This window comes from Nicotiana tomentosiformis, chromosome 11, assembly GCF_000390325.3.
Source record: "Nicotiana tomentosiformis chromosome 11, ASM39032v3, whole genome shotgun sequence".
In the NCBI taxonomy this organism is placed as follows: domain Eukaryota; kingdom Viridiplantae; phylum Streptophyta; class Magnoliopsida; order Solanales; family Solanaceae; genus Nicotiana; species Nicotiana tomentosiformis.
In genome coordinates, this window is record NC_090822.1 from 11,279,611 (window position 1) to 11,296,240 (window position 16,630).

A 16,630-nucleotide genomic window follows, 5' to 3' on the forward strand; every position below is an offset into this window, starting at 1 on the left:
CAATCCAAACGACCCTCTAATTTAACCCGGTCGGGGACCTGTTCATTTGACCTGCCCGTCTCTTATTCGATCTTGGTCGTTTATCTTAAATGATCAACGGCCCATAATAAATCCCCACCTTCCCTTATATCCCCTCACCCGAACCCTAATCACATATCTCCACTTCAGCTGCCTCTGAATCCTCCCTTTCCCCATTTGTCTCTGAGAAACCCTAGCCGCCACACCCTTCAATCCTATTTGATTCCGACCTTGATATGGAATCCCTCTATGATTTTACTTCCATATATGTTCTGTCTTCGTGTTACTTACACGATTATGGCATCACTTAGTACTTGCCTAGTTTTTGCAAATACCAGGCCTTAAATCATGTGAAATCGTCTTCAAATCTCCAGGACCTAGATGATATTTTGTCTGTATACATTCATAGCAAGGTGATATTGGACCGATCCACCAAGATCTGTGGTCGATTTTTGATTTCTATCAAATTAGGGTTTGTCTGGTTTCTCGTTTAATCTGATTCGAAATTGATTTTTTCATGATAATATTTCTTTTAATATGTTTGATTGAATGTTTTCCTTGTTCGTTCTTTTGAATTTTACTACTATATAAACACCTCCTCAATTTCCCCTTTGGACAGGCACTAGTCGCTAAAAACTATTATTGTCTTTCTTATTCTTTCTTGTCTTACACTATTCCGAGGCTCAATCTTTTGGCCAACTGAAAGCCAAGGCCATCGTATTCTGTTAGCCTTCCTCCAGTGCAAGCACTGCTCGGGATCCTTTTCGAGGCTCTTGTGAACTCTGAAACACTAGAGGTTTAGGGTTTTTCATCACTCTCCTGCGATTGCTGCTATTCTTGAGATTCTGAGTTTCTCGTTCTTTATTCGTTTGTTTGTAACTGGTTAGTGCCTTATACCCTCATAATTCTACTCTTTTCTATTTGTGCTTATGTTATGTGCATTAGTGTTGGCTAGATTTCTCTGAGTTAATTTCGATATTATGCCATTTCATATACGATTCTGTTTATTTTAGCATTACTCTATAGTTCCATTAGCTCCAATTCTGTGCAAGTCTTGATGTTAACTCATACGTGTATAGTTAAGTTGATACATGATGTCTACCTGATTTGTGAGACTATACTCTTGCTCGAAATTGCTTTCTTTATGTTGAACCCCTTATGCCTAATTTGCTATTTCTGTGCAAGTCATGCCTAAATGCTTAGCCTAATTGTGTCCAACCTAAATGACCATCATTTTTACCTGTTGCTTATTCTGAGTTTGGCTTCTTGCTTTGTTTTGTACTATCATGATAACCAACTCATGTGTTCTGATACTTTAAATGTGACCAATTCCTAATTATGGTGACAACCAATTGTGAGCTTAATGCGTGTTCCATGTTTGGTCCAATCCTGTGTTGCTTGATACTACTTATAGCCTATAAGATGAAATGCAACATCGAGCCTTTATGTGACAATCTAGTCTTCACCTATTATGAATTCTGACCCTCTCAAGTGTCACCTGACCTTCATATTCATCATGAATTCTTTAGAGTTTGGAATCTTTGTGTTATACTCAGCATGATAGGCTGCCTGTTGACTATCGTAGACCATGCCTACTTGTTTGTTTACTATGTCTGATTGCCATTCTCTGACTATGACTTTATTAGACCTTCATGCCCTAGACTCCCAGTTTTGAATCTCTTTTAGTCTAACTTTTGCTTATGCTTCACTATAAACCCGTTGTTCTGAAAAACTAAGTGTGTATATGTGCTTACCATGTCAACCTAAGTGATATTCCTCTCCAACTCTGCTAATATTGCGCATGTTATACTCTTTCACTTGTTATGAACTTATGTTGTTAGTTTTTTATGTCATGTGGAGACTAAATTCTACTGGTTCTCCTAGTTTCATGTTTAATCCCTTGTTTGATCAATCCTATCACCCTATCTCCTAAAAATGCAAGTGCCAATATGCTTTCATGTATATCCTGCTGAATGTCATGTAATCCTGTCCCTATGAGGTATTACCTCAAGGTGGTTCGATTGATTGTTATGTGTGGTTCGTTAGCTCATATGGCTAAGTGGTTTGTCTGTAATCACTGAGTGTGGCATGAACTCATGCATAGCCCTGGGTTGTGCAAATAAAACACCCACTTGTTTGAGATGAATTTGGATCTAGGTCTGCTGTTTGAGTGGGAATGAATCTGTTGAAGGCCCAGACATTGCTGGGTTATTTTCATTTGGGCCTGCCCTTAGGCCAACAGTTGTCTAGTGTGTAATATTTATACTCATATTCATTATTTTGGGTTGTAATAATTTGTAAATTAGACAGTTGGGGAAATCAGTGTAATTGGGGAATCGGGTACATTTTAGTGCTTGCATAAAGGGTAGAAAACATGCCTATAGGGTCTACGTGGTCTATTTGCTATTTTGTTCAATACGCCATATATGCTATTTAGTTTCATGTGTTGTACACTAATAGAAATCATGACTATAGGAATCTAGCACACACTTCACTTCATTTGTCAAATATGCTATATTTGTTTCCATGTCTACTATCCAACACGCTTAGATAACATGTCTGTAGAATGCAACTATGCAATACCTTTACCTAGATGCCATGACTATAGGGTCATAACTAATTAATCAACTACTTTGTTTTGTTTTTGTACTGCTTCACTTAGATAGCATGCCTATAGGAATAAAGTATTAAAAAATCAGGTCCATTTGTCAACTGTTAGAAATCTTGCCCATAGGATGTTGATTGATGCTACTAATCTTGTGTTTTCAAACGACTTCGCTGCCTAATTATGCGACTATTAGAGATCATGCCTATAGGGGCTGTCACCTGCCTAAGACGCATGTCTATAAACCCAGCATTAGTAATTCAAAATTATGAGGTTGTTTTCACTACCTTATTACGTAAACAATTAGAAATCATGCCGCAAGGACTTGTAATGCTCTAATCTGCCCGTACGTTAGTCCAAATGTAACACTACCTATATAATGCTGGAATCATATAGAGATCATGCCTATAGGACTTAAGGACTCTAAGTCTTACATTTGAAATGTTCTACTGTCTAAAACCAGAAATCAGTCTGCGTGCTTTCTTGTATATGTGTGGAGGTTATTTGAGCCTTTTATTGCAATTATATGCAGTCCTATCTGTTTTGATTATCTCCTAGTTTTATCATTTTGAGCCCCCTGAGTTGAGTTTAGAACTATCAAATAGTAGGTCCAAAGCCTCATGGACCATAGGCATGGGACGGGCAGTGCACGCATAGGGTACGACTTAGAAATGAATTAGAACGCCTTTAAGTAAATAACTTCAACATAGTAATCGGGTAGCAGGAGATGATAGTATGTGCCCGCTGAATAATATGAGCATCCCCTACCTAAAGAGAGTTGCGAAGTATTAGTTATGTTGCACGGGGTAATCCTTTATGCTAAAAAACTTAGAAACCCCCTTTTATTTACATGCATGTTATCCATATTTAACATGGATCAACATGGTTTGTACCTATGCAGTTATTAAGACTTGTATCGACTCTCATATGTTTTAATAAGACTTTACGACTTCTGAACTTCCTTTCTATTTATTTGATCACCTAGCTTAACTATATAATTCACGTAGTCTAAAGTTCGGCCAAGACCCACGGTTGTGGACCTCGAAGAGTGCCTAACACATTCTCTTTGAGGTAATTTAAGCCCTTACCCAACCTTTGGTGGCGTTGACTAGTAAAACAGAGTTATTTGCAAATAGGTTCCCTAACACACTTCAAAATCGTTAGGTGGTGACTCTTCTCTTTTAATACCTCTTTTAAAAGAGTTGTCACATGTCGAAGCCCGCTTTAGCGAGAAAACGGGGCGCGACAATGATAACGAATTACATATAACTCTGAAAGACAAATGATCATAGATAATATCAAATCATAATACAACTCCCCAGTATTGATAACACAGAGTCATGAGCTCTATAATATGAATACAACTCTAAATACAAAAATACTGTCTGAAATAACAACAACAACAACAACAATAAAGAAAATAGGAGGAGATGCCAGGGACTACAATCAGGAAGCAGCTCTACATCGGCCTCCACAACATAACAATCAGCTCCGCTCACAAAGCTTGACTGGGTCTAACTCCTGAATCTGCAAAATTAAGTGCAGAGTATAGTATGAGTACAACTGATCGCATGTACTTTGTAAGTATCATGACTAACCTCGGTGAGACAGTAGTGGCAAGAAGTACCAATAATACTCACCAACTTGCTCAGTTCATAAATATACAAGTACACGGTAATAGTACCAAACAAAGCATGAAATACAGGTATAACCAATCAGTGAACATTGAGAATTTGTGTGCAAGCTTATAATAGTTTATGTGCTCAACACATAGAGAAGATATGCGTCTATCACCAAGGAATCATCAACATTTGCATATAGAGAAGATATGCATAAATAATCAAGCCAATGTGCACATGTTAACATATAGAGAAGATATGTATTGTGCCTTCATCCTTCAATCAAAGCAGCATATAGAGAAGATATACATAAAGAGGTAGGTATACATTCCAAAACTAGCATATAGAGAAGATATGTGATAAAATCATGTATACACCCAAGGTGTTTGCAAATAGAGAAGAGATTCAAAAACCAAACACTGATCAGTTTTCCTCATACTGCGTGTGTGTCATCAAGAGAGAAATATGAGAGGAAGATCCTAGGGGGATGGATCTTTATCCACACACTACATGGACAACACACATGCCATAATATAATAACCGCAAAGACCACTCATGTGCTATCATAACTCAAACCGCACGAGCCACTCAAGTGTTGTTAATCCAGTAAATATCACACAGAAAGTATATACAAGAATAAATGTATACGAAATGGATATCAAATCTCATACCCATGGACTACTAACATTGACATGCTAAGGTTTATCCATGTGAAAAGTGTGCTACCATAGCTCAAATTAGGTGAATATGCCACAAAATAGCAATTATCATGTTTGAACATGAAATTAACTAACACATGATATCTAGCATGATTCAAGTAGCTCACGAAAGGGTACAAATATATGAAGCATGATAGCAAGAAGTATAGTATCCCATACAAGTCATAAACACAACTTAAGGACTACCCCGAACATGGATAAAATCCCAATGCATGCACACGTGCTCATCTCCTGCATATGTGTCACCCTCGACATGTAGCCATCATCAATAATTCAAGCAACTAGTGCCTCAAACCAAGGCTATACAAGATACTTACCACAAACAAGCCAAATCAATACTCCAAAATACCTTCCCCCACAAATCGACCTCTGAACTCGAATATAGCCAAAAACAAATCAATAACATCAAATAAAACTATATAAATCAATTTCAAAATAATAAAGCTTCAATCTTCACTCAATTCCTTTAAAAGTCAACAAAAGTTAACCCAGGCCCACATGGTAAAAACCCGAGTCAAGGGATAGATCCGGATTACCCATTACCCCACGAGTCTAAATAAGTGATAATCGACCTTCAAATCCTCAATTTTCACTATCTTAAGTTGTAGGAAAACCCCCAAATTTCCCTCAAAATTTCATGTTTTGGGTGTTAATAATCCATGTAGATCCTTAAAATAATACCAAAAATAAGTAGAAATCACTTACCCCAAAGTCTTGTATGAAAGTTTCCTTTAAAAAGTACACATCGCCAAGTCTAGGGTTAAAAATATGAGAGAATATGCTAAAATCCCAAAATTTGAATTTCATAAAGTCTGCCCAGCACAACCCTTTGCGAACGCAGTCACCGCCTCGCGTTCGCAAAGCACAAACAGTAACAGCCTCAAAATAACCCATCGCGAACGCAATGCACAGATGCCCCTGGCCTACATGAACGCGAGCTTCCTCCATTGATCGCGAAGGCCAAGATAGCGATTATGAGACCTACTCTGTGATCGCAAAGCACACCAGACACCAGCAAAATCTGCAATATCATATATTCTTTGAGTGGTGCAAAACTCACCCGAGCTACCCGAGATCCCATATAATCATACCAAAAAGTCCGTAAATACTACCCGAACCAATCCAAAGCCTCCATACACATACGATAATATCATATCAACGAATCAAAGGCCAAAACACAAGTTGAACTTCTCTTAAGTTCAAGAACTTGCAAACTTCAAATCAAGCGTCTGATTTAAGCCTAACCAATCCTGATTGCAACCCAATTTTGCACTCAAGTCCCAAATAACAAAACGAACGTATTCCAAATCCCGGAACCAAAATACAATTTTGATATCATCAAAGTCAACTGATAGTCAAACTTAGGAACTCTCCAAACCTTAAAGTTTCCAACTTTCGGCAAATAGAGTTGAAACATCCTAGAAACCTCAAAATCTAAATCTGAACATACGCCTAAGTCCAAAATTACCAAATGGGCCTCTTAGAACTACCAAATCACCAATCCGAAGTCGTTTACATAAAAGTCAAACCTAGGTCAACTCTTACAACTTAAGCTTCCAATAAAGGAACTAAGTATTTCAATTCACTCCAAAACCTCCTTGGAACTAAATCAACCAACCCCTAAATAATGAACAAGCATATGGAAAACATCAAATGGGAAAATGGACCTTAAATACATAAAATAATTGGTCGGGTCATTACACTTTGCCTCCTAGTCTTTCGGGAGTTCATCCGGTGTTTCATATTTTTATGCTTCAAAAGTATCATGAATACAAGTCACATGTTTTGGAATTCAACATAGTGTAGTTAGATGATAATATGACTTATGAAGAAGCCTGTGACCATTTTGGATAGACAATTTTGGAAACTTAGGTCTAAGGAGATCGCGTCGGTGAAGGTGCTTTGGAGAGGCCAACCGAGAAAGGAGGCTACTTAGGAGACCGATTTAATTATACAAAGCAAATATCCACATATTTTCAATAGTTCAGGTGTATTTCTAACCCGTTCGAGGATGAATATTTATTTAAGGGTAGAGAATATAATGATCTGACCGGCCGTATTGAGTATTTAAACCTTGTTCCCCTATTGATGCTTCCCGTATGTGTATTGGTAATTTGTGACTTGCGAGGATGGGTGGCTTGGTTTTTATGGGGTTCATGAGTGAATTGGAACACTTAGATTTATTTTTTGAAGCCTTAAGTTGGAAGACTAGACCAAGGTTTGAATTTTATATAAACGACCACAGATTATTGATTTGATGATTTCAATATGTTTGTGTGGTTAGTTTGTACTTAGGTGTATTCTCGGATTTGGAGGTTCCTAGAAGATTTTGAGCCTATTTTCCAAAAGTTGGTAATTTGAAGAATTAGAGAGTTCCTAAGTTTGACCGATAGTTGACTTTGAAAATATCGTGCTCTGAATGTTGTTACGAAACTTGGAATAGTTTTTTTTGTTGTACGAAACTTGTGAGAAAATTTTGGTTTTGATCCTAGTTGGTTAGGCATGAATCAGACACTTGGTTGGAAGCTTGCAAGTTCTTGAACTTAAGAGATGTGCAACTTGTAGTTTGATGCTTGATTCTTGATTGTAAATGTTATTTTGATGGTTTAATCTTACGAGAAAGTTCTTATTAGGTTTATATACTTGTGTGGATTTTTGTAATAGGGCCCAACAGATTAAGCGAGTTTCAGATTGGTTTTGGATAGATTTGCTAAGTTTTGGATTTGATGGTGCTGCAGTCATCACATTTGCAAGAAGATTGCAATGATCTGCTCGTAAATGCAAGGTTTGCATTTGCGAACCGGATTCACATTAGCGATGGGGGTTGGGAAGGACAGCTTCGCAATTCGCATTTGCAACCATCACATTTGCAATGGGTGTGTCGCATTTGCGAGGGTGGCGTCATATTTGTGAGGGGCTTTATCGCATTAGCGGGTCTCAGGCCGCAAATGCACTATCTGCAGCTGGGTTATTAATTGAAATTTTGGGATTTTAGCTCATTCTCTCATATTTTAAACCCTAGACTTGGAGGGGGCAATTTTGCTTGGACATATTCACAGAAGACCTTGGAATAAGTGATTTCTACTCATTTTTTGTACTATTTCAAGAATCTACATGAATTATTAACAATTAAATACATGGAATTTTTGTATGAAATTTGGTGCCTTTGCCTACAATTTAAGAAGGTAAAAAGTTGAGATTTTGAGCTATGATTTGGAGTTGGATTTGAAAACCAAACACATATTTGGACCGGTGGGGTTATAGGTAGTTGGAATCTACTACTTAACTAGGGTTTTGACCATGTGGGTCTGGGGTTAACTTTTTTTGACTTTTTAGGGATTGATTAAAGATTGAAGCTTGTTTAAAATTGATTCTTATAGCTTTATTTGATGTTATTGAGTTATATTTGGCAAGATTCAAGCCGACTGGAGGTTATTTCTAAGGGAAATGTAATTTTGGAGGGTTGATTTGGGTTTGTCAAGGTAAATATCTTGTCTAATCTTGTTGCGAGGGAATAACCCTTAGGATGTGACTTTATTTGTCCAATTGGAATGTGTGAAAAGTGAAGTATATGCGAGGTGATGAGCGTATATGTGGGTGATATGTATGATCTTGATCGGATAGACTTTAGGCTTATATTATTCCTTGTTTTAACTATGTGCCTTTATGATTCATGTTTAATCATTTGTATGACTATGTAAACTTCTTGAATCATGCTAGAGACCATGTGTAGGCTTTGATTTTCTGTTTGAACATGATACTCGTTATTGTATGGCGTAACTGCCTAATCTTAGTTGTAGTCGTACACTTCGTAGATACATACACATTAGCATGCTATTTTTCTCAGTCCATGAGTATGTGAATTGATATCCGTTGTTTGTATACATGTATTCTTATATACAGTTTCTGTGAAATGGACTGATTTGACAACACGTGAGAAGTACATGTGGGTTGAGTTATCATAGCACGTGAGTTGTCCCTACAGTTGTTATGATTATGGAAAGTGAGTGAAGACTGTGGATAAGGATCCATCCCCCTAGGGCCGTCTTCTCATATTTTTCTCTTTGTGACGTACACGCGGATTATGAAAATTGATCAGTGTTTGGATTTTGCGTATCTTCTCTATATGCAAACTCATTGGATGTATACATGATTTTTATCGCATATCTTCTCTATATGCTATCTTCGTAATGTATACATGTCTTTCTATACATATCTTCTCTATATGTTTGACTTGGTGGAATGCATCATAGTACATATCTTCTATATATGTCAATTTGTGTATCTCGACTTGTTATACAAGCATATCTTCTCTATATGTAGTTTTTGACGGATTATTTAATATCAAATACATATATTCTCTGTATGCTGAATTGTTAGTTTGTTTATGATGCTTGTGCATATATTCTCTATATGAATTGTTGGCCTTGCTTGTACTCAATGCTTAGATCCCGGTGCTGTTGCTGTGTACATATATATTCATGAATTATACAGGTTTGAATAGTGAGTATCATTAATCATTCTCGCCACTATCTCACCGAGGTTAGTCATAATACTTACTAAGTACATCGGGTTGGTTGTACAGATCCATGAGATAGACACAACTGAGTATCAAGAGTTGTTGCTGTTGTGGTTGAGACCCTAGGTAGAGCTACATCCTGATTGTAGTCTTTGGTGTCTTTTTTTTTCATTACTGTTATTGTTTCAGATAGTATACTGTATTAGCAAACTTGTATTCATATACTAGAGGTCATGACTTAATGTTACCAGTTTCTGGGGATTTATTGTATTAATATGGTATTTATCTATGATAATTCAACTTTCAGACTCATTTATTTTGTATTTGTTATTATTTCTCTGCAATATTGTATAATTGGCTTGCATGGCAAATGAAGTTAGGAGCCATCACAATCAGTGGTGATTTTGGGTCGTGATAAAGACATATTAAAGGCAATAATAAGTAGATGGCACACATGCGGGCTCCAAAAATAACTTCACAGGTTTACCAGAATCTACGTTTTTTGTTGCTAGAGAAAGACATATTAGGAAACATAAGAAACTAAACCTTATGGTCCTAACTAAATATTATGAGATTTTTGTCATGTGGGATGAATCAACAACAACCTCTATTTAAGAAAAGAATAAACTGCCTTTTCCAATGTAGGGAAACGTTGAGATGCCCACAAGGATTTTACTCCAAAATTAGGTACATAGGGTACTCAAGCATGCAACTTTCATCTTAGCTTCGCTTTTAGTCTTCGCGTTCGAGCCGATCAGCCGAGTTTAACAAAATATTAACATAGTATCGATCATGTTTAACAAAACTATATCATAATATCGATCCAATCTATCTCAAGTCAAGTCCACTAGAGATTTTATTGTATTGATGTATTGGATCTCCTACTTTATATAGAAAGACCATTGGAAAAGTCCCAACCTGATGTGAAGACATGGGCCACGAACTTGGGCATTTGCTTAGACTAGTAATTATTTATATTTATCTATTAGGTTAGATTTCGGTTCTTGACCTAATGTATTTAAAGGATTTGTTCTTCTATAATATATGAACAATTATCATTTTTTAGCATGAAATAAAAAGATATTTTCTCTCAACACTTTATTATTCTTTATTCAAAACCCTAGATCATTTTCTTCCAATTTTTGCTTCAATCTGAATGTTGACATGGTATTAGAGTGAAGATCTTGCTTTGTTTCATCATCCTCTTTCGTTTGGTAGTACCCTCACTCTATTTCGTTAAGATTTTTATTTTTATCTGGTGATCGGAATCGACAAAGTTTTCATTTGTTTGGCGAGTTTTCTCTCTTCTCTGGTAGGTTATCTTCTGAATTTGGTCTGTTCAATTATTTTTGGTGACATTTCTAAATCCCCATCTAAGCTAGGGTTTGTCGAGCCTCTGTTTTTTGATTTGGTGATTTTAGAGAAGTTTTGTAGTTGGACCATGCTGCTTATTCTCGTTGTTCTTCTTCCGGTTGCAAGGAAGTCGGGTATTTTTGTTCCTCTTCTGATTTGAATGATACTTGTTTGAATGTCTCTATCTATTAATTTCTCTATTTTGCTATGACTCCAACTGATTCTGATATTAGTAATGGCTCCACTAGCCGTGAGGTTTTTGAGTTTACTCCTAAAATCTCAAGTCCTCTTTTTGTTAATTCCTCTGATATACCGGGTCTTCCCCTGGCTGTTGTCCTATTTTTGAGTTCCAATTTCGATGGATGGAGAAAGAACATGATTGTACCTTTGTCATCTAGAAATAAAATTGTCTTTATTGATGGTACTCAATCCAAATCCCTTGCCAATTCTCCTGAATCCAAACAATGGGATTGATGTAACAATTACGTCATTTCCCGATTAACTAGTTTTTTATCTTCTGATATTACTGAGATTATTCAGTATTCTAACACAGCTAAAGATATATAGAAACAACTAAATAAGGATATGGAAAAGAACTGACCTCTACCATTCAGAGTTCTTTTGATATTGCCTCCTATTGTAACAAAATAAATAAATCATAGGATGAGTTAAGGGTCATACATCAAATTATGGTAATACTTTCACTTCTACTGCGAAATCTAGTATTCTAAAGGATAAAGAGCATGATAGGCTACATCCATTTTTTATGAGATTGAATGATAACTATGTCAGTGTTAATTGTAACCTAGCCATGATGCAGTCACTCCCATCCCTAGACAGTGCCTATAATATTCAGCTTAAAGATGAAAGGCAGAGGCAAGTCAATCCATCCTCTCACTTTTGCTCTGAATCTGCTTCGTTCACTATCAACTCTACCAGCCCTTCTCAATCATATCCCCCTCAGAAGCACTATCCTTAAAGGGTGAACTTTGACCCAAAAAGAGAAATTTTGTTTTGAAAATACTTCAAGAAATTTGGTCAATTGATTAATAAATGCTATAAATTACATGGGTTCCCACCTCACTTCAAGTTCATCAAGGGTTGAAAGCATGCTGCAAATGCTGAGGTTGAATGGTCTCCTCCAATAATGAGTCATCTATATATGTGCTAGTCCAACAATCCTCTTATCAGTCTAACTCTGGCTTTTTGGTTCTTGGGTTGATCAAGGAGCAATACACCTAGCTAATGTCTATTATGTAACACCTTCATATGTCAAAGTCTCTCCCTCAGTCCAGTCTTATTGCATCTGCCAATTTGGCTGGTATTATTTCTTTAGCTAGCTATGTAAAGGTGTCTTATAGTGCTTCATTATGAAGTGGAGTTGTTGAACATAGTTAGATTTTGGATTCTGGAGCTATACATCACATGACTTCACACAAAGATCTTCTTCCTAATATTTAGCCTCTAGTTGTTCCTTATATTGTTACCCTTCCAGTGGTTACAGTGTAAAGGTTACTTCTATAGGTTCTCTCACTTTCTTTTCATTTACTTTGCATCATGTGTCGTTTCTCCCTACTTTTCAATACAATCTTATCTCTATTTCTCAACTAGTTATCCAACTATATGATTTGATTCAATTTACCTCACTTTTATGTACTCTACATGACCCTTTATTAAAAAGAACACTGGAATTGGTAAATTGGAGCATGGATTTTACAGACTTCTAATATCTCCAACTCAGTTTAAGCCTGTTGATTCCAAATGTTGTTCTTTAGTTTTTGCTGCCTTACTATCAATTTCATCTCATTACTCGCATTGTAAATCTCATTTTATTGTTTCTGCATCATTTTAATATCAATAAAGAGGAAGTCTTATGGCATCAAAGATTGGGACATATTCCTTTTGTTAGAATGAAAGATATTGCTGGTATTCCTTGTAAATTTTCTTCTAAATATTCATTTACCTACTCTACTTGTCATGTGGCTATACAACCTAGGTTGCCTTTCCCCGATAGATGCATTAAGACTTCTCATCTTTTCAAACTTATTCATGTGGACACTTGGAGGCCTTATTCTACACCTACTTATAATGGTTTTAAGTACTTTCTCACCATTGTTGACGATTTTACTAGGGATAATTGGACTCTTCTCATGGGTTCCAAAAGTAATCACTTTCCTTTACTTCAAGCTCTTATTTCCATGGTTCAAACTCAATTTCAAACCAAAGTGCATTCCATTAGAAGGAACAATGTATTGGAACTTGGTTCTAGTAACCTCGGTGTCCAACTTTTTAGAGACCAAGGGATAATTCTCCAAACTATCTGCCTACATATACCTCAAAAAAATAGTGTTGTAGAGAGGAAACATAAATACTTGTTGGAAACATCAAGGACTCTTCTTTTTCAGTCTAAGTTGCCTATCAGATTTTGGGGGAAGTGTGTACTTACTATCACATACCTTATCAACAGATTTTCTTCTAAGTTGTTACATGATAAATCCTCTTTTGCATTTCTTAATGGTCATGCACCCACTTATGCTCATTGAAACCTTTAGTTGTCTTTATTTTCACATAATTCCTAAGTGTTATATGAATAAGTTTCAGCTTAGGGCTGACCCTTATGTGTTCATTGGCTATCCTATTGCCAAAATGGGTTACAAGCTCTATAACTCTTCTACTAAGTAGGTTCTTGTTTCAAGGGATGTCACTTTTCTTGAGCATATTTTCCTATTTGACGAATGTGCTACTTCTTCTTCTTTGCATCTCCATCTACCATTCTTGTTTTCTCTTTTATTCTTCTGATTATGTTCCCACTTTTTCTCCTACTCTTCCATATCCCTCTTCAGTTTTCACTTCTTTTTTTCCTCTATCTACTTCTACTTCTCCATCTACTTCCTCTTATATCCCTGATTCTCCTTCCTTCTCTGCTCTTTCTGAGCCTCACTGTCTTTAGGCTCCCAAAAAGTCTTCTAGAGATCATCATTTACCATCATATCTTGTTAATGATGTATGTGGCCTTTCTCTTTCCCTAAATGGCTCTAGTTCTTTATCTTTTGTTGTTTTATGGTCTACTAATAGTGTTTTTATGAGAAGGGCGTTTGAGGCACTTGAGGCTAACAACACTTGGGTTCCTTGAAGGAAAATATTTCATTGACGGCGAATGGGTTTATAAAGTCAAATATAAAGTTGATAGTGGCATGGTTGTGAAAGGGGACACTCAGGTGGAAGAGATAGATTTCAATGATACATTCTCCCTTATCATTAATTCTATACTATCAAGTGTCTTATAGTTTTGGCAGTTAAAAGAAAATGGTCGCTCTTTCAACTTGATGTTAATAATGATTTTTTGCATGGTGGTGTGGATGAAGAGATATACATGAAGCTGACTCCAGTGTGTTGAGTCTTTTTCTAGTTCTTTTTCCCCTTTGGTGTGCAAGCTTCAAAAATTATTATATAGTTTGGGGCACCTCCAAGGCAGTGGTATGCCAAGTTTTGTCAAGCATTGTGCTCTAAAGGTTTTGTTCACTCTATGAATGATTACTCATTGTTTGTCAGGCATTCTTCCTCCTCTGTACTTCTTATTGTTGTTTATGTATATGATATCATCTTGAATGAAAATGATGATTCTAAAATTGTTGCTTTAAAGGGTTTTCTGGATACCTAGTTTAAGATTAAAGATCTTGATACTCTCAATTATTTTTGGGGTATTGAGGTTGCACATTTTGCTTTGGCTCCTTCTTCATCATCACAAGTTCATTTCTGACCTATTGGCTGAATATAAATATGTTGATGCAACTCCTGTTAGTTATCCTTTAGACCTGAATGTTAAGTTGAAGGCGGATGTGGGTGAGTTACTTTCTTCTCCTGAATCTTATCGCAACCTGAGTGAGAATTGAATTTTCTCATTCATACGCGACCAAATTTATGTTATGTTGTACAACATTTGAGTCAATTCCTCTAAACCCCTCGTATTCCTCACATGGATTCTGCTTTACACTTGTTGCATTACCTCAAGGGTACAACTGATGTTGGTGTGTTCTTTAATAAATCTTATGCCTTGTCTTTGTCTAGGTTCTACAATGGTGATTGGGCTTCTTGCCATGACACTCATTTGTCTATCTCCGGATTTTATGTATTTTGGATGGTCTCTTATTGGGTGGAAGTAAGGCTGGCAAGTGGGCCGGTCCAGGTCCGGGACCGCGGGCCAGGACCGTTTGGTCTGGTTTTAGCGGGCCTGGTCCGGTCTCGTGGGCCGGTCCTATGTTTGGGCCCGTCAGGCCCGGGACCGTTTGGACCGCCAGGGCCCGGGATCGGACCGGGACCGGTCCGGTCCCTTAGCGGGCCTAGCGGGCCCAACGACTATTTTTTACAATTTTTTTTTAATTTTTTTTATATCCGTTTAACCCCCCAACTTTGTTTTAATCCCAAACTTTTTATAATTACACTTTTTCTCTATTTTCAACTATAAAGATATTGCCATGATTTTTAATGCTATAATAAAAATATAACGCATTGATTTGAATATCTCTTTACAATATTTTTGTCTTTTTATATATCTTAAGCTATACATATAATATAATATAGTATAGTATAGTATATACATATAGATGTATATATATATATATATATATATTATAGTATAGTATAGTATATACTATATATACAACTTAAGATATATAAGCTATATTCGATATACATATATATATATATATATAAGCTTATATTTATACTATACTATAGTCTATACTATATATACATCTCATAAGATATATAAGCTATATTCGATATACATATATATATAAGCCTATATATATACTATCGAATACGGCTTATATACTATAGTATAGTATAGTATAGTATATATAATATATATATATATACTATATATACAACTTAAGATATATAAACTATATTCGATATACTATATATACATCTTAAGATATACTATATATACTATACTATACTATATATACATCTTAAGATATATATATATACATAGTATATCTAGTATATCTAGTATACTATGTATATATAGTATATCTTAAGATGTATATATAGTATATAAATCGAATATAGCTTATATATAGTAAGATGTATATATATTATAGTATAGTATAGTATATATATATACATATGTATATATATATATATGTATATATATATATATATATATATATATATATATATATATATATATATATATATCGAATATATCGAATATAGCTTATATATCTTAAGTTGTATATATAGCATATACTATACTATACTATAATATATATACATCTTACTATATATATTATATATATATATCTTAAGATGTATATATAGTATAGTGTGTGTATATATATATATATCTTAAGATGTATATATAGTAAGTGTGTGTGTATATATATATATATATATATATATATCTTAAGATGTATATATAGTAGATATATACATATATATAGTATATCTTAAGATATATATATATAGTATATAAATCGAATATAGCTTATATATAGTAAGATGTATATATATTATAGTATAGTATATATATATAAGCTTATATATATATATATATATGTATATCGAATATAGCTTATATATCTTAAGTTGTATATATAGTATATACTATACTATAATATAATATATATACATCTTACTATATATATTATATATATCTTAAGATGTATACTATCGAATATGACTTATATACTATGTATATATAGTATAGTGTGTGTATATGTAAGATGTATATATAGTATAGTGTGTGTGTATATATATATCTTAAGATGTATATATAGTATATAAATCGAAT